The following is an 8,916-nucleotide window of genomic DNA, read 5'->3' on the forward strand; positions in this document are numbered from 1 at the left end:
TGTGGAAAGGCTGGCTTGGTGCCCGCATACGGCAACGTTCTCGCACATTCTGATAGTGCTTCTAACTCTATCAACTCTGCTTCATCTACGTTGTCTACCCAAGAAATTCAGGCATTCAGGGCTTTCGGCACTTTGGGATACGCCATACCGCCAGCAGCGGCAGCATCGGCGGCTTCCGCAAGAACGAACAAAAAAATTATTTTATAAAACTTCTAGCAAATGAGTGGCTTCCTAATTTTTTATTAAAATGTAAAAAAATGTGCTTTTTGTATTCTACTACGCAAACTAATAACAATTGCTGTTAATATGACGTCACTATGACGTATATATGACGTCACGCGGGGCAGGAGCCGTTGCGAGGGGGCTAAATCTCGTGCCCCGCGCGGGGTTCCAGACGCTGCCTTAGAGAAATTGGGTTGGCGGTGTGATGTTTTGTTAGCTGGCTTTTCAGTGCAGTACCTGAGTGATATTTCCCTTAGAAACTTGTACAAGGACGTATGTGATAACCTTTTCCCTGTGCCAAGGTACAGAACATTGTAATCTGCAGGCCCCGGGCAGGATGTTTTAAAAGGGTCATAAGGATGCCAGGAAGTTCGGGAAGGGGGGGGGGCAAAGAGTCTTCCTTCTTGAAACTTAATACCGGGACTCTCACAGTTCAAACGTGGCTTCAAAATGAGGGGTTTGAAGTGATGTGGGTTACAGACTGCACAATTTTCAAGCAACCGGAAACAATAGAACATGTGTTCATACTCGGCCATCCTGACACAACGATGTTGGCACAAAATATTGTGGCATTGAAATACTTCCTCATGCCCTTGCCCTTGGAGAAACACTGCGGTAAATGTGAGCGCAGTGTAGTATTCAGACTTTTGGCATCTGCGAAAGATAGATGCGAACCACAAGCCGTTGAATCTGCGCACATTCGCTGCAGAGAAAGCGCAGCGCATGTAATTTACTGCGTGACCAGGAATGTGCTTTTTACAGAGCAGCTGTAAGAGACTAACTGTTCTGGGATTTTTTTTTTTGGCGTGCGTACACCGTGAAAACGGTCCTTTCCACCTCAGTTCGGCATAACCTCTCCCTTAGGCCACCTGTTCGCCTCCGGCTCTCGATATTTTGGTATAAAATGGCACATATTGCCCCTAAAAACATGTCTTCCCAGCAATTTACTTGTGCTTAGAGGTGAACCCGACGTTAAGAAGATTCTGTAAGTTAGTTGTGTAAGCTTGCTTTCCCAGATCGTATGTTTGACAGTGAAGCCTACTCACACGTGGGCCCTTGGTCGGACCCACGCCAGGCCGCACGGGCTACCAAAGCTCTGCTGGTGTTCTTGCGTAGTACTGGCCTGGAACAAGTGCTGTGGTGAACTTAACTTCCAAACTCTGTGTATGTGCTTGAACACTCGTGTGCATTACATCGTTATTTATTTATTTATTTATTTATTTATTTATTTATTTATTTATTTATTTATTTATTTATTTATTTATTTATTTATTTATTTATTTATTTATTTATTTATTTATTTATTTATTTATTTATTTATTTATTTATTTATTTCACAGACTCTCATGTTTTCGTTCCTGCATATGGCGTAGCATGCTAAGCGATATGGCTCGGCTAACCTCGCTTTTACCATTAAATGCATTCTCTCTCTCTCTCTCTCTCTACTTCCCCGGCGTGACGGTACGGTACGGACTGAGCGGGTGTTTGTGGCCAATTAATAACCCACAAATCGCTCCACTGGCCACCCTTCTTCACAGAGTGGAATGACACTGAACTCTTCTCAATAGATTTTCTTTTTCCCCTACTGTATTGCTGTGAAGATGACACTTACATCACTTATATCACTTGATTAAAAATTAATTTTACTTTTCCTCCTCCGCCTTGATTAAAAACAAATTATCCATATTTCTTCTTCCTGAGCTTAGACACGCGTGAAATACTTAGGATCTTCTTTAAACTGGAAGGAATAGCCTGATAATTTTTAGATGCAGCCTTTGGCGGTCATTCAGGTGCTATATTGCTCTGTATGGCCTGAACAGCCACACAAGAGGTTGGCATGTGCCCGAGCGCGCCGCTCTACCAGTAGCATTTCTACCACAACAATTCTGCCACCGCCATTGATGAAGTTTGGGATAACTACATCATGAACACGGGAGTGATGACGTAAAGGAAGGGACATCGCAGTACACCGAATTTTGCAGTCCCTTAGTTTACGTATTCTTTGCGGCAAGTATTTTTTGCCTGTTGTGCGTCGTTAATAATTACATACAATCTGGTCACAGTGAGCGAACAGTAATTTTTCTGATTTCTCAGCTGTCCAGAGCCAATGAGAGGAGCACAGATGCCGCGGCGGTGTCTTGCGCTTCAAATCGCACTGCACTGCACCGCAGATGCATCTATACTGCAACCGAATTAACATTGCCCGAAAGTCTTTGGGACTTGCTCCTTGCCCATGTTACTTTGCCTGACCCGAGAAAGTCTGCGATATTATCGAAGTAAACCCAATATTCGCAGTTTTCTCTCTTTTTGTTCTGATATCGTAGAGGACGGAAAACTCCCCGTGCACGTCATGGTAAAGAATATGTTCCTGTCACTTCTAAACAAGTTCTTCTGAATCAATTTTATTACTGCCACTGAATGTAGACGCATAAGCACGTTTACTATGGAGCATACCGCAAGCAGTATCAGAAAAACCACCGTGCTGTTTTAAGCCACTATTATCTGGCAATTTTCTGTTCGTGATCAGCTTAGCAGTGGCACAAAACAGCCGCTATCGGCAACGATACCTAAACCTATTTAAACAAAATACCTGAACGAATACCTAAACAAAATTTCAGATGTGAAATGGGCGGTTCGTTTCATGAATACGCTATTCAACACCTGCGACAACATCATGCACGTTAAACGTCCTGCGTCGGCGGCTATTTAAACTTGTGTGCCGTGATGTGTTAAAAAACGCATAACATTCGAGAAAAGCTAATTTCAAATGTTCATCCACCAACGCTAAGCGTATCTTCCAGACTTCTGTCTAACATGAAAGCCAGAAAAGGGTAAAGAGGCTTTTTTTTTTTTGCTTCAAAACAAAAATCCCCGCAAAACGGTGACAACGGACCCAGGAGGCAACGGCATCATTCTCAAGACAACACAAGCACTGAACAGTTGAAAGTCAGCGTTGTGTCTTCGGCTTTGCTTCATACACGTCCCTTTCGATCTGTTCTTTTTTTTTTCTTTTTTGTCAAGTAAAGAACCCCAAGCAGTCCCCGCATCAACGTAGCCACGGTGTTTTCGTCTTCATCTACAGGGTAAGTCTCGTTCAAGTCATTGCTTCAATATTTATGTCACAAATTTCAAAGCTTTCGCTCAGATGCGAAATCTGAAACTCGGTTAAGCCCTGATCGGGAGACCTTGCAGCGACCTCTCGTCATCAAGAGACAAAAAGGCATTCCAGGAGCTGTTGACAAGGCAAGGCAATGTGTTTTGACATAGACAAGCATTAAATTTGTTTACTCGTGCGAAAAGCATGAAAAGCATGCTACCGGAACAGCGTCCTTCCTCTCGTGTAGAATTCCCGTACATACTTACGGGCACATACACGCGCATATATATAAATGCACGCAAACGTACATACCTACGTGCATACATACACACCTACATACATACATCATACATACATATGCAATACATACCTACATTCACACATACATACACATATGTATGCATACGTTCATGCACACACACATATGAGACGTTTTTTTTTCGAAATGAGCCAGATCCACCTAATGCGCATTTGAGAAAGCGGGAAGAAGTGGACCTAAATGCAGCGCCGTCATATATGCATGAATGTATATCTCTGCGTATACATGACGTATGTATATTGCAGTAAGGGTTTGCTGCCCGGGAAGACGCAACAAACCTGCACGCCATGGCGTAACGAAGGGATCGCCGTTCCGGCCGGCGCTACCCGTTACGGAGTCTCCACAAGCACAGCCTCTGATGATGGAACTGGCCTAGTGGGTCGGCTTCTTCGCTCGTCTTCGTTGATACAATTACGACGGGCAATCCCCTTGAGTGGGCGCGCGCCAAGTCTATCTGTGGCACCACCACCAACCACGAGGACGGCGCCTCCGATAGCGGTAGCCGCGTAGCTCATCTTGTGGTACGGCCGTGAGCAGGATGATGGCTCTTCTGCGCTATGCAACACACAGACACACACCCACACACACACGCATATATATATATATATATATATATATATATATATATATATATATATATATATATATATATATATATATATATATATATATATATATATATATATATATCTTGTAAGGCGCGCACCAGTAGTCTTGGGGAACGTCTTTATTAGGCGAGCCTTGTCCTACGTGACAGGGAGCAAGCCCCAGAGAACAACCAAGACAGGCGTTGATGATGATAGACAACTGATGACGATGATGAATCATGATTGCATGTGGAAGACAGGCCTCCGGAGTACGAGTCCACTGGCGCATACCCTTCTGCTAGTACTTCGCACATACCGTTTGTGTACAACTACCGGGGGATTGTCCGGACGCACATTCCTCTGGTGTCGGGGCACTAACCAGCGCTTACAATATCCCCCCCCCCCTTTGTGGAGCGGCCGACTCGGGCGCTAAGAGTGTGTAGACCGAGAGAAAAATGGCTTGAGCCGGGAAACGTGCACGATCTCGGGTCCACGACAACGACGGTCGGTGACACTGGCGTTGGGGGTCACTCGATAATTCACAGAAGAAGTTTGCTCTACAATGGTGTAGGTCCGATGTAGCGAGGCAAGAACTTCTCACAAAGTCCTGGGGCACGAAGGGGAGTAGAAAGCAGAACTTGATCACCAGCTTTGAAGGAGACAACGCGATGCGTGGCATCATAATTGGCCTTGCGCTCTTCTTGTGTAGCTGTTGTCCTCAGACGAGCTAGATGACGGGTATGATCTAGTCGAGAAATGAACTCATCGGGAATGTTGTTTCTGGGAAGTACTGGTGCGGACAAGAAAGACGTATCAAGAAGAGAAGCTGGTTGGCGGCCATAAACAAGGAAAAATCCTGTAGTACTTTGAACGGCGGTATTGTATGCGTACGTAACGAACGGAAGAATAATGTCCCAGTTTTTGTGGTCCGGTTGAATGTAAGAAGAAATCATGTCGGAAAGGGTGCGGTGGAACCGTTCGGTCAGGCCGTTCGTTTGAGGATGGTAGCTGGACGTAGTGCGGTGAACAGTCTCGGCTGCGCGGAGAACCTCTCCAAGCACGGCAGAAAGAAATACACGACCTCGGTCGCTAAGAAGAACTCGGGGAGGTCCATGGCGTAAGAAAATATTCTTCAAAAAGAATTCAGCCACCTCGGTAGCGCAGCCTGTGGGAACAGAAGCCGTTTCCGCGTAGCGAGTGAGGTGGTCTACGGCGGTAACAATCCACCGATGTCCTGCCGAGGTAACGGGGAGAGGGCCATAGAGATCAATCCCTACAACTTCAAATGGAGATGAGGGACAAGGCAGGGGTTGGAGTGTCCCTGCGGGGCTGGAAGTGGGTCGCTTGCGATACTGACACGCGGCACACGACGCAACATATCTCGCCACGCTAGCTGATAGGCCGGGCCAGAAGTATCGGCTTCTTATGCGGTCGAATGTCTTGTGGAAGGCTAGATGACCTGCGACAGCATCGTCGTGAAATGCCTCCAAAATTTTGGGTTGAAGAAGACGGGGAATGACGGGCACCCATCTGTCGCCTGTTGGATGGTAGTTGTAGCGGTGAAGAGTGCCGTTAATAATTCGAAATTTGTTCAGTTGTCGTCGTGAGCGGCTGTTGCTGGGTCGACTCGCACCGCTCAATTGGTCAATGAGCTTCCGGCAGTAGCTGTCGTTTTTTTGGAAAGCACTGGAATCACTGGGTGGTTCCACGCGAGAGTCCACTGGCGCAATATTTAAGGATTGCGTTGTTTCAGAAGACGCCTGAATACCATCTTGGGTCGAGGATAACGGGCAACGTGAGAGGGCGTCTGCATCTGTGTGCTTCTTGCCGGACTTGTACACAACGTGGTATTGTATTCTTGCAAACGAAGCACCCAGCGTCCAAGCCTCCCAGTTAAGTTCTTGAGGGAAGCCAACCAACAAAGAGCTTGATGGTCAGTGACCACAGTGAAATCCCGCCCGTACAAGTATGGCCGGAATTTCTGGACGGCCCAAACTACTGCAAGACACTCGTGTTCTGTTATCGTGTAGTTCCTTTCCGCAGGTGTCAAAGTGCGACTTGCGTAGGCAATTACTTGCTCTACGTTGGAAGGTCTTCGCTGTAATAACACAGCCCCAATTCCGTGTCCGCTGGCGTCGGTGTGAAGGATGGTCGGTGCTTCCTCGTCGAAGTGTCCGAGAACAGGGTCGGAAGTAAGTGCGTGCTTCAAGCTTTGAAAGGCTGTTTCACAGTCCTCAGACCACACAAATGGGGTACCAGATGCCAGGAGTTTGTGTAGGGGCGTAGCAATTGAAGCGAAGTTGCGGATGAAACGACGAAAGTAGGATGCCAATCCTAAGAAGCTGCGGAGTTCTTTTTGGCGGTCTGGGCGCGAGAAATTCAGCACAGCTTTCACTTTATCGGGGTCGGGCCGGATTCCTTCTTTGCTAACTAGATGGCCCAATACTTTAATAGATGTACTTGCGAAGCCGCATTTCTTCGTATTGAGGGTCAGTCCGGCATTGGCAAGGCAAGTTAAAACGTCGTTGAGGCGCTGAAGGTGTTCTTCGAAAGTGGTAGAAAATATAACTATGTCATCAAGATAACATAAGCACGTCTTCCATTTCAAACCACGCAGAACCGTGTCGATTATTCTTTCGAATGTCGCCGGGGCATTGCACAACCCGAACGGCATTACGTTAAACTCGTAAAGACCGTCAGGCGTGGCAAATGCTGTTTTTTCTTTGTCTTGTTCGTGTATAGGTATTTGCCAATACCCCGATCTCAGGTCTAGACTTGAAAAGTATTCTGCACCTTGCAAAGTGTCTAGAGCGTCATCGATGCGAGGCATCGGGTATACATCCTTGCGGGTGATGTTATTTAGCGCCCGGTAATCGACACAAAACCGCACGGAACCATCCTTCTTCTGGACTAAAACAACAGGTGACGACCATGAACTCGTTGAAGGACGGACTATCTTGTTTTTGAGCATATCGTCGACTTGTTCCTGAATGATTTTTCACTCCTTTGGTGAGACGCGATATGGGCGGCGGCGAATGATGCAAGAACCATCTGTTTCTATTCGGTGGGTGGCTGCGGATGTTTGCCGCAAAACGGAGGAGGAGGCGGAGTCAAATAGGGTTTCGTGCTTGGCCAGAAGATCCAATAGTGTTTTCCTTTGTTCCGGTGTGAGATGAGGACTGATAGTATCATCAATGGCGAGCGATGGTGATTTATGACCGGCCGAGCCTTCTGCAGGTGAAATAGACTCAAAGGAAATGACGCTCACTGCTTCGTCGCGCGGAACAGAAGCAATGGTCGCGCCTTGAGGTAATAAAATAGCCTCGGTCAAAGTATTCTGTGCGACCAGAAGAGCAGTTCCACGAGAAAACCGTATTAGGCAGGGGGGTACAAGAAGACCTCGAAGAGAGAACTTTCCGGTAGGAGTAATAAACACATCGCCATCGAGAATTTCGGCACAGTGAACGGAGAGCATAGCTTCTTGTCCAGGAGGCAGAGAAAAATCGCAGGAGGCGGCCACCAACCGTAGTTCTGGGGAATCAGAAACACTGGCCAGGTCACTGTCGGTCATACGAAGCAAGGGTTCTTTGCACGAGATCACAGCAGACGCCGATTTGAGAAAGTCCCAACCCAATATCATCTGATGGACACATGAAGGTAGTACTGCGAGCTGAATGTGATGTCGAATGCCGGCAATGGTAACACGGGCTGTACAGAGTCCGGGAGGTTGGATCATGGCGTTGTTAGCACCACGTAGAGAGGGACCAGGGTAGGGGGTTCGTACTTTACGAAATTTGGAACACACGTCTTCACAAATTATAGAAATACTAGCACCGGTGTCGACAAGAGCTTCCACATCAATTCCTTCAACAACAACAGATAATGTGTTTGATGGCCGATCAGGGGGACTTCTAGAAATCCATCGCAACGCAGTTTCGCCCCCAGAAACTGCAGTTTCTAGTTTTCCGTGTGGTAGTTGGCGCCCTGGGAGGCCGGACGAAGCGGCGAGACAGAGCGGCGGCGGGAGGCGGACGGCGAACTTCTTCTCGGGAGCCGGAGGCTGCGTTGCTGATCCGGGGGGTCGTTAGGCGAGGGAAAACGTCTGGCGTCGTGGAACCGTTGGGAGTAATATTGGTAGGATGGCTGACGGCTACCTTGTGGGATGGTGGAGTAGGCGAGTCTTTCGTCTTGTTGGCGCCGTCTACAGAAGCGGGAGACATGCCCCCGGATGCCGCAATAGAAGCAGATGGGTCGCGGAAGATGCCAAGCCGGGTAGCCGTACGCAAACTGCGGAGGAACAGCAGGTGGCACTGGGTAAGGATTGACATGGCCTGGATGCGAGGGGACAGGCGGTCGACTGACAGGAGCAGAGACAGTTGCCAGAGGGGAACATGCAGGTTCAGGGAGAGGTGCCGTCAGAACTGGAGCACTGGGAGCAAAAGGCAGTGGAACCACCAAGGCGGGGTCAGAGACTGGGTGAACGTCCGTTCTAGGTTCTGAGGGAGGCACAAGGGAAGCCAGTTCCTGCTTGATTAGTTCACGCAGACCCGGTATGGAGGCCTCGCGGCGCGGTTCGGACAAACCATGCGATGTCTGCACTGCCAGTTCCTCGCGGATGATCGAACGTATCAAATAGCGCAAATCGGCTTCGTCCGTCGAGGCGCGGCTATCCCACTGGATTGGCTGCCGAC

Source organism: Haemaphysalis longicornis, unplaced genomic scaffold, assembly GCF_048455015.1.
Source record: "Haemaphysalis longicornis isolate Haplotype H1 unplaced genomic scaffold, Haemaphysalis longicornis Haplotype H1 scaffold_1, whole genome shotgun sequence".
Classification (NCBI taxonomy): Eukaryota; Metazoa; Arthropoda; class Arachnida; order Ixodida; family Ixodidae; genus Haemaphysalis; species Haemaphysalis longicornis.